Raw genomic sequence first — 10,116 nt, 5'->3', positions numbered from 1 at the left:
AGCTCCTGACAACCATCCAGGTCCACTCCTCCTTCTCTCTCATCTCTCTTTCTCTTTCTCTCTCTCTCTCTCCCTCTCTCATCTCTCTCTCTCTTTCTCTGTCCCAGAAAAACCACACACATACTATATTGTTGTTTGATACAGCCAGTACTAAGTCCTATAAGTAGGAGTCAGAAGAGCTAGACCTGAGTTCTACTCTCCCACTTAACAGCTATGAGGCTTTGACAACATCACTGGGCTTCTCTGTGCCTTGGTTTCCTCCTCCAGCAACAGTGGTGGTAATCGTACCTGCTTCACAGAGATGCTTAAAGGGAAATGAGATTAAGACAGAGCATATGGTCGAAGCTTAACTGTGAATTCTGTCTACTGTAGTAATTTCTATGATCAGCAGTGTTATATTCACCTCACCCTGTCTTAGTCAGGGTTTCTATTGATGTGATGAAATACCACGACCAAAAGCAACTCGAGGAGAAAGGGGTTTCTTTGGCTTAGCTATCCAGAGTCATAGTGCAGAGGGAAGCCAAGGCAGGAGCTCAAACTCAACAGGAAGCTTGAGGCAGAAGCTGATACAGAGGCCATGGAGGGGTGTTGCTTACTGGCTTGCTCCCCATAGCTTGCTCAGCCAGCTTTCTTATAGAACACAGGATCACCAATCCAAGTGTGGCACCACCCACAATCGGCAGAACCCTGTAACATGAGGGCCGGCTTGTTGGGGTATCTGTCCCGCCTGGTACCCCACAGCCGGCATGCCCCAAAGAGAAAATCACACATAGGCCTCCTTAAGGTTATAAACTGATTAGCCCAATAGGTCAGGCTATTTATTAGTTCTTATGACACATATTACCCCATTATCCTTATCTACGTTAGCACATGGCTTGGTACCTTTTTTAGCTGACAGCTTACATGTTGCTTCTTCAGTAGTCTGCCCAGGAGTGGCAGAGGAACCTCCCTGCTTCCCAGAATTCTCCTGTTCTCATTGCATCATCTCTACTTCCTATCTGGTTTTCCCGCCTATACTGCCTGCCTGGCCAATCAGCATTTTATTAAAATATGATTGACAGAATACAGACAATTCTCCCGCATCATTTCCCTCTTTTTTTTTTAACAAAGGAAAATACCCATAGTCCATTTGTTGGGAATGTGGGCATAGTATTTCAGGCTACTTCCTGCTGGTTGGGGACGCTGATAATCTTATGGGGACCTAAAGAAAATTTAGAATTATCATCAAGTCCTGACTGGAGTATCCTGTGAATCTTGATCATCTCAGGCAGCAGTCTTGAGCCTGTTCTGGATGTAGAACTCAGACATCTGGGCCATCTGTTCCTACCGGAGATTGCTCAGGTGGCCTTCCTTGATCATACTGAATTTTTCTTAACTCAGAATGAATCCATAACCTCTCAGTTTCTGTGGAAACAAAAGCAAAATCTCTTCTCCAAAGTAACAAACCTTTTGACTTCAGTTTTGAAGCCAAGGTATTTTCAAAATACCTATCTTGGGTTAGTTTAGCAGTATTTATAAACAACAGTCTTTTAGCAGCTGTTGCTCCTTCCTCAGCATTCAAATAATTTAAAGAGAGCATAATAGCATACAGTATCAAGATTCTTTGTTTGTTTTTTAATCTTTATTTTAACCTCTATTTCTTTTATTTTTACTTTTATTTTTTGTGACAGGTTCTCTGTATATCTTTGTCCTGGAATAACTCTGTAGACCAGGCTGTCCTTGAACTCACAGAGATCTGCCTGTTTCTACCTCCCCAGTGCTGAGATTAAAGGTGTTTGCTACCACACCTTGAACTCACAGAGATCTGTCTGTCTCTGCCTCCCAGGTATTGGGATTAAAGGCGTGTGCTACCACACCTTGAAGTCATAGAGGTCAATCTCTACCTCTGTCCCTTGAAGTCACAGAGGTCAATATGCCTCTGCCTCCCAGGCATTGGGATTAAAGGTGTGTACCACCACACCCTATATAACAATCACTTATTAATAAGAAAATGCCTTGCAGGCTTGCCCATAGCTCAGTCTCATGGAGACATTTTTTCAACTAAGGCTGCCTACATAAGACTGGCAAACACATAGTCCCTATTTTATGAAATCCCATCTTCTTAGAACTCACAGGTCCCCCAGCATCAGGCTCATCCTGAGCATCTGCATCAGAAGCACGGGACGTGATGCTCTTTCCTCAGCAGCAACAGCAGTACGCCTCTTTCATCCCAACAGCTGCTTGAGCAAGTAGAGATTGTGGTACCATGGAGGGTCCCAGAGGCTGCTCAGGAAACTTTAAAGACCCTAAGGTAATGCTTTGAGGTGGTGTGGCCAGGAACACAGTCAGTGGGCCCACCCAGCAACAACTCCAACCAACTGTTTGGACTTAACTGGCTATGTGTCATGAGCAGTAATGGCTCATTCTGACTACGACATAACAGACATGCCAATCAGCCTGATCATCATCAGACAGTGTGTACATGCATTGAAAGACAACATTAGGCCCTGTGGTGGTGGCACATGCCTTTAATCCCAGCACCTGGGAGGCAGAGGCAGGAGCGTCTCTGTGAGTTCAAGGCCAGCCTGATCTACAGAGCTAGTTCCAAGGGCAGGCTTCAAAGCTATAGAGAAACCCTGTCTTGAAACTATTAAGCTCCATAGAAATGCTGTTGCCATGCACCATTACAAACTATTAATAAAATTATGAGTTAGAGAGAATGCCATGAGTGATACCTTTAGCCCTTTGTACTTGTGGGTTCCAAACCCATGAATTCAGTCAAGCCCACAGTGAATATTTGGTTTTATATTATTAGTTATATTTATTCATTGATTTTACATTCCAACTGCAGTTTGCTCTCCCTTTTCCCCATTCCCTTCCCTCAACCCCCCTACAATCCACTCCTCCTCTGTTTCTGTTCAGAAAGGGGCAGCCCTCCCATGGGTGTAAACAAAGCATTGCATATCAAGATAAGGTAAGACTAAGCACTTCCCTTGTATTAAAGCAGGGTTTAATACAAAACCCAGTATGAAGAATAGGCTCTTGAAAGCTAGCCAAAGCATTTGGCTTCCACCACTAAGAGTCTCCCAAGAAAATCGAGCTACACAACTGTCACACATATGTAGAGAGCCCAGATCAGTCCCATACAGACTCCCTGTCAGTCCATAGTCTGTGAGTTCCTATGTGGTTTCTGTGCGTGCCCTTCTGATAATCTTGACTGACCGCCCCCCCCCCCAAGTCCTGGCTAATATAACCCTTCCTCCCTCTCAACAGGATTCCCCAACTCAGCCTCACTCAATCCTCAGTGCTTGGCTGTGGACCTCTGCCTCTGCATCCATCATCCTCGGGATGAAAGCTCTCTGATGACAACTGGGATGGTTACCAAGCAGATTACAGGGGATGACCAGTTCAGGCACCCTCTCCACCATTGCTAGGAGTCTTAGCTGAGTTTGTCCTTATAGATTCGTGGGGGTTTCCCTTGCACCAGGTTTCTACCTGGCCCCAAAACGCCCCCCCTCATCAAGACATCTCTTTCTCTCTTTTTTTAGATTTTTTAATTGATTTTATTGAGCTGTACATTTTTCTCTGCTCTTCTCCCTTCCTCTCTCCTTCAACCCTCTCCCATGGTTCCCATGCTCTCAATTTACTTAGGAGATTTTGTCTTTTTCTACTTCCCATGTAGATTAGATCCATGTATGGCTCTCTTAGAGTCCTTATTGTGTCTAGGTTCTCTGGGATTGTGAATTGTAGGCTGGTTTTCTTTGCTTTATGTCTAAAAACCACTTATGAGTGAGTACTTATGATATTTGTCTTTCTGGGCCTGGGTTACCTCACTCAATATGATGTTTTCCAGATTCATCCATTTGCCTGCAAATTTCAAGATGTCATTATTTTTTCTGGGTGTAGTACTCCACTATGTAAATGTACCACATTTTCCTTATTTATTTTTCAGTCAAGGGGCATCTGTTTCCAGGTTCTGGCTATGACAAACAATACTGCTATGAACATAGTTGAGCACATGTCCTTGTGGTATAACTGAGCATTCTTTGGGTATATATCTAAAAGTGGTATTGCTGGGTCTTGAGGTAGGTTGTTTCCTAATTTTCTGAAAAATTGCCATGATGATATCCAAAAGGGCTGTACCAGCTTGCACTCCCACCAGCAATGCAGAAATGTTCCCTTTTCCCCACAACCTCTCCAGCATAAGTTCTCATCAGTGTTTTTTGATCTTGGCAATTCTTAAAGGTGTAACATGGAATCTCAGAGTTGTTTTGATTTGCATTTCTCTGATGACTGAGGATGTTGAGCATTTACTTAAGTGCTTTTCAGCCATTATAGATTCCTCTGTTGAGAATTCTCTATTTAGGTCTGTACTCCATGTTTTATTGGATTATTTGTTCTTTTGATGACTAATTTCTTGAGTTCTTTATATATTTTGAATATCAGCCCTCTGTCTGATGTGGGGTTGGTGAACATCTTTTACGAACACCTGATTTTTTACAAAGAAGCAAAAATTATAAAATTGAAAAAAGAAAGCATATTTAACAAATGGTGCTGGCATATACTGGATATCAACATGTAGAAGAATGAAAACAGACCCATATCTATCACTGTGCAAAAAAACTCAAGTCTAAATGGATCAAAGACTTCAACACAAAGCCAGCCACACTGAACCTCATAGAAGAGAAAGTGGGAAGTACACTTGAACACATTGGCACAGGAGACCACTTCCTAAATATAACCCCAGCAGCACAGACACTGAGAGAAACAATTAATAAATGGGACCTCCTGAAACTGAAAAGCTTCTGTAAAGCACAGGACACGGTCAACAAGACATCTCCTTTTTTACTCTTCCCTTCCATAGCCTCCCCCACCCAATCCTGTGGGAGAGCTAGCTCTGCTGTTAAGAATACTTCCAAAGGAACTTTGACTCCCCAAATCCACATGGTAGTTCATAATCATCTCCCACTCTAGTTTCAGAGGGTTCCAGCACCCTTTCTGGTCCTCATGAGCACCAGGCACACACAGTGCACATACATATATACAGGCAAAATACTCATAAAATTTTAAACAAATAAATCCTTTTGAATTGTCTGTAGTAAACAAGTACAGACATTTTTCTCCCTTTTTATTACTTCCCAAACAATACAAACTAACAATAATTTACAATGCTTTATATTCAGTATATATTGTAAGTAATTTAAAATATACCGGAGGAGGTTGACAGGTTATATGCAAATAATACCCATGTTACATAAGCAATCTGAGCCACCTCAGATTCTGCTATGCACACATTCTAGAATCAAGTCCCTGTGGATGTTTAGGAGTGATGAGAGTCCATTTTAAATTAAGGAGACACTTTTCTGGACCAGCAAGATAGCTCAGTAGGTAAACGTGCTTGCTGTACAAGCCTGGTGATCCCCAGAACCCATGTAAATATGGGAAGAGATCACTGACTCCATGGTGGTGTCTTCTCACCTCCTCATGTGTGCTGTGCCCAGCCCCACAGATGAGGGGGGAGGGAGGAGGGGAGAAAAAAATAAAAACTACTTAGTAAAAAGAATAAATGTTTTAAATGTCCTTCAACAATACCTGGAGAGAGGGCTCAGGAGTTCGTGTACACTGCTCTTCCAGAAGAGCACGTTCTCCTCTCTCTTTTCTCTCCCCCTCCCTCTACCCTCTCTTCTCTCCTTTCCCTTTGCCCCTCCCCCTTCTCTCCTGTCTTCTCTTTTTTCTCCCCTCCTCCTTCCTTTGCAATGAGTTCAGCTGCTTCAAGCTCCAGCTGCCTTGACTTCTCTCCCACGAATTTTTACCATATTAATTCTTTCTAGCCATAAGCACACGAGACCAGAAAGTATAAACAATCCAGGGAGAAAAAGGACTTGACACATGGTGGTGGTGAAGATGATAGTCACGACCGCAGAGATTATGTTGACAAGGGCAATGAGAAGGCATAGTTAAGATATAAACCAAGCAAAGACAAACACTAGGATTGCATTGGGTTGTGACAATGGGGCTAGCTCTTCTTTAAGGTGTCAGTGTCGGCTAATCTCCAGGTGTCATAGAGACTCCAGCATTACAGATTTCAAGAACACACTACAGTTTCTTTGTTCAGTCCCAAGGATTAGTATTCCAGCTGTAGCAGATTCTGACACGTGCTTCCATCCTAGGGAGAATTAGCTAAACTTTTCTCACTTCCACAGCATCACTTTCCCCAAATGAACACTTTTCTGAAGCAATCGCCGATTTCTCAGTGCTATCATTGGCGTGTGTGTGTGTGTGTGTGTGTGTGTGTGTGTGTGCACGCGCATGCGTGCAAGGTGGTTCATTCCCATGCCACCTTGGGTGCCCACTGTAACATAGCACTGTCAGACTGAAGCATTAACAGTGCCTCAGCCCTGGGTTCTCTACCAACACCACAATGTAGAACTACTCCATTAGAATATGAGCGATTCAGTAACTACACACAGATTCTTCATACTGTCTCTTCATAAGAATTTAACCCAATGCCATAGCCCAGTATCCAGAGTCTAGAAAGGCACAAGGCCCAAAGATAAATCAACACCAGTTATACTGGGCAATCTTTATTAAATTTAACTGTTAACCCAATGGGGTATGTGTTCTTGTGTGGTTTGATACTGAGATTTGTGGCCTCAAGTCAGCAAACTGATTTGTCTCTCTAAGTCTCAGCTGACCTAGAGATAATGATGTCACCTCAGTGTTATGAGAATTGAGGATGCTAATGTTTGTGGAAGGGACCAGTCTTCCATGGGAAGATAGAATTGGGAAATGGTCTTAATTTTAACCTGCCATGATCTTCACATTTGCTTCCTTTTTCTGCATTGTTTGAAATGCCCTAGGAAAGCTAGCTTCATTGGTCAATTTTAGATACTTGTAAGGTGCTATATTCTGATGTTCAAAGGTTACTCTAGCCTAATCAACAAGATTTTTGTGGGGGAGTTCCTGTAATTTTGTCATGTTGTGGGCATAACATGTCTGCATAATTATACCATTTTTGTTATGTTTACTTCTCCTTCTTTAATCTGTCACCCTAATCCCCAAATAGTGGCATCAAGAATCTAGTGAAAAGAAAACCGTAAGGTTCTTCCATGTCTTCTTCTTCTTCTTCTTCTTCTTCTTCTTCTTCTTCTTCTTCTTCTTCTTCTTCTTCTTCTTCTTCTTCTTCTTTTTTCAGGAAGCCATTCACTATCATGGGCCTTCCCTCATACCCCAAGGCCAATGCCTTGTGCAGTCATCCTAGGCTGTAACACACCATGGTCCTCTCTACAACTCAGGAGCCACCCCAATCTCTGATGTGACCACACCTGTACAAGGGAAAGCAGCAGCACCTACCTTCTGGTGTCTGGCTCCTGATCCATCTTTAGGACATGGCCCACTGAAGCACAAGCCCAGGGCACCTCATGTGGCACCTATCAGAAAGGTGACATGGTCAACATGGTTCCCTGGACAGATCACAGAGCTTCAGTTCCTGAGCGAGACTTCCAAATCTACCCATACGCAGTGAGACTTTGGACAAGTCACAGATTGGTTTTCCCTTCTGTTTCCACCATGTCTGTGTGTCCTGGGATTTTTGCTTGATGTTAAGCAGTGGGACTTTCCAAAATCCCCCCTTGCGGGGGTCACAAGACTGAAGCCTACAGATGCCATTCCCACATTTCTTCACCACTGAGTTCTGGGTAGTTTCCAACTATAAGAAGCTCTCACCAGTGGTCTGGAGGTCAGAGGAAGTCCACAGGTGAAAGGACGGCAGATGTGCAGGCATTAGTATAGAGCAGATGTGCAGGTCTCCAATACCAGTGACTGCTAGGCCTCGCCTCTGGGGATGCACACTTTGTACCTGGCATTACATGCGACTTACCCAACCAACCTGACAGAACCCAACACAGAGGTGCTGAAAGGAAGGGGGCAGGTCTGCAGACAGAAAGTTCTCAGAACCACTGCAGCCACACTGTGAGCACACAGTAGATTCATAACTTTCTCAGTACAACTGGCTCATTTGTGCCTATCAGGATAACGGAACTAGCAGACATCACGGATGTCACCCACGGGCCTGGAAAGAGCCCATTGTATTCACTGCTGCTCCGCAACACAGTGACCCTGTGAGTGCAGGACCAGGCAGAGCATCTCAGAAATGTGGTGGGAATTTAAATGATTCGAGTCGATCACATTCACAAAAGCCAGCAGAGTCTTCTTGTTGATCTCTCACTGCAGCTGCTCCAGAAAGAAGGTCGACTCCCAAATAAGCACAAAGCACCCCTCTCAGAGGCACCCCGTTGTTCAGCATCACAAATGGGGCTCATTTGTGGGGAATAAGCATGAAAATTCAGCATTGCATCAGACAATTTTTTTTTAGATTTAAATGAAGTCACCTTATACAGGCAAAATAAGTCAGGGAACTTGAAGTTAGATCATGGGAAGCAGAAGCTATGAGAGCTGTCATCACCAACCTCATTCTAAGTGGTCCAGTTATATCCAGATCTGTGGTCCGTCAGTGACTCCCGTGATTGAATCTGCATCACTTGCACACTGATTGTCCTCAAAGGATGCGCATACGGATACTGTGCCCATTATAGTTTTGCTGGCAGCATTGATGGAATATACACACTTGTGTGCTAGGAAGAACAGACAAGAAGACTCAAAGCTGGAGCTGGAGTGATAGCTCAGGGGTTAAGAGCACTTGCTGATCACGCAGAGGGCTAGAGTTTGATTCCCAGCAGTTCATCAGTTTAAACCCACCTGTAACTCCAGTCCTAGGGGATCCAACACCCTCTTACAGCCTCCGTGGGCACCTGCACACACATGCACGTAAATACACCTACGCATGAGTAAAATAATCACATTTTAACACCAACCCCAGCCATTTTTGCACCACCAGGGTGTTTTTCTTGTAGAGAAAGTGTTCTTTTCAGCCAAGCTTCTCTGTCTCAACATGAGGAGAATACCTGAGGGTGGATCATGTATAAATTATAGAAACATGTTTTTCCCTCTTCTAAAGGCTGGGAAGTACAAGATCAAGGCCCTGGCATACAAGCAGGACTGCTGTCTGCCTCCAAGATGGTGCTGTAAAGGCTGAGTCCTTGAGTGGTGGAAGTAGAAAAAGAATAAAAGGTGTTGTGGGCTGAGATTTTAACACACAGGTCTGGGGAAACACACTGATACCACAACAACCTTCAAAGGTTTTGTTGTATTTAATTGGTTGTTTATTCATTTTATTTTAAGTGTGTGTGGTGTATACATGTGTGTGCAGTGCCCGTGGATGGGAAGAAGAGGACACTGGGTCCCAGGAACTGGAGTTGCCGGAAGTTGTGAGTCTCCAAGTGAGGGCTGGGAACTGAACCCAGGTCTTCGGCAGGAAGAGCAAGCACCCTTAACCACTGAGTCATCGTATCAGTCCTCACAGCCGAGAACTCACAAGAGTTGTTTCCGTCAAATATTCCTAGCGGGTCCTGTTTGTGATGGTGAGGGCAGTGTTCAGTCTCTACCTCGGAGCAACCCTTACCCGTCAGTCTTGGCGCTCAAAGGACTTTCTCTACTGAAACGGGCCATCATTCTACCAAACCCAAGCATGAAACGGACTCTGGGCCACCAAGACTGTTGTTTCTTTTCTAGAATCTTTTCCTGAAAACAGACACTTCACAGTCCCCCTGCAGCCACCCCACATTCAGACATTAAGGGCATAGTCAGTACAGATTTGAGAACAGTTATATTCCCCCCCACACACACACACACACACTCATCACTCCAGGTTTTTAGGACACTATAAAAAAGAAACCTGATCTTATTTGAGTACTTAATATAAATAACATAAAAAGCTAAATTTGAAAGAAAAAACATGTTCTGATATATATATATGCATAGATATGTATGTGTGTGTATGTGTGTGTGTGTGTGTGTGTGTGTGTGTGTGTGTGTGTGTGAGCTGCATGGGAAAAAATGCTTTTTCAACCTCATACATTCTTAATTGCAATGGATGTCTACAATGAAAGGCTGATTACATAATCAGGCAAACGAGGCAAGAAAGAGAGAGGGATTTTAAGAGACCTATTAACCTCTCTCCATGAACTTTTATGTCCCAAACTAAATCCAAAGTTTGAGTGGCCAAAGAGAAGAAATTAT

This window comes from Myodes glareolus, chromosome 2 (genome assembly GCF_982192425.1).
Source record: "Myodes glareolus chromosome 2, mMyoGla1.1, whole genome shotgun sequence".
NCBI lineage: Eukaryota > Metazoa > Chordata > Mammalia > Rodentia > Cricetidae > Myodes > Myodes glareolus.
This window is presented reverse-complemented; position numbering follows the sequence as displayed.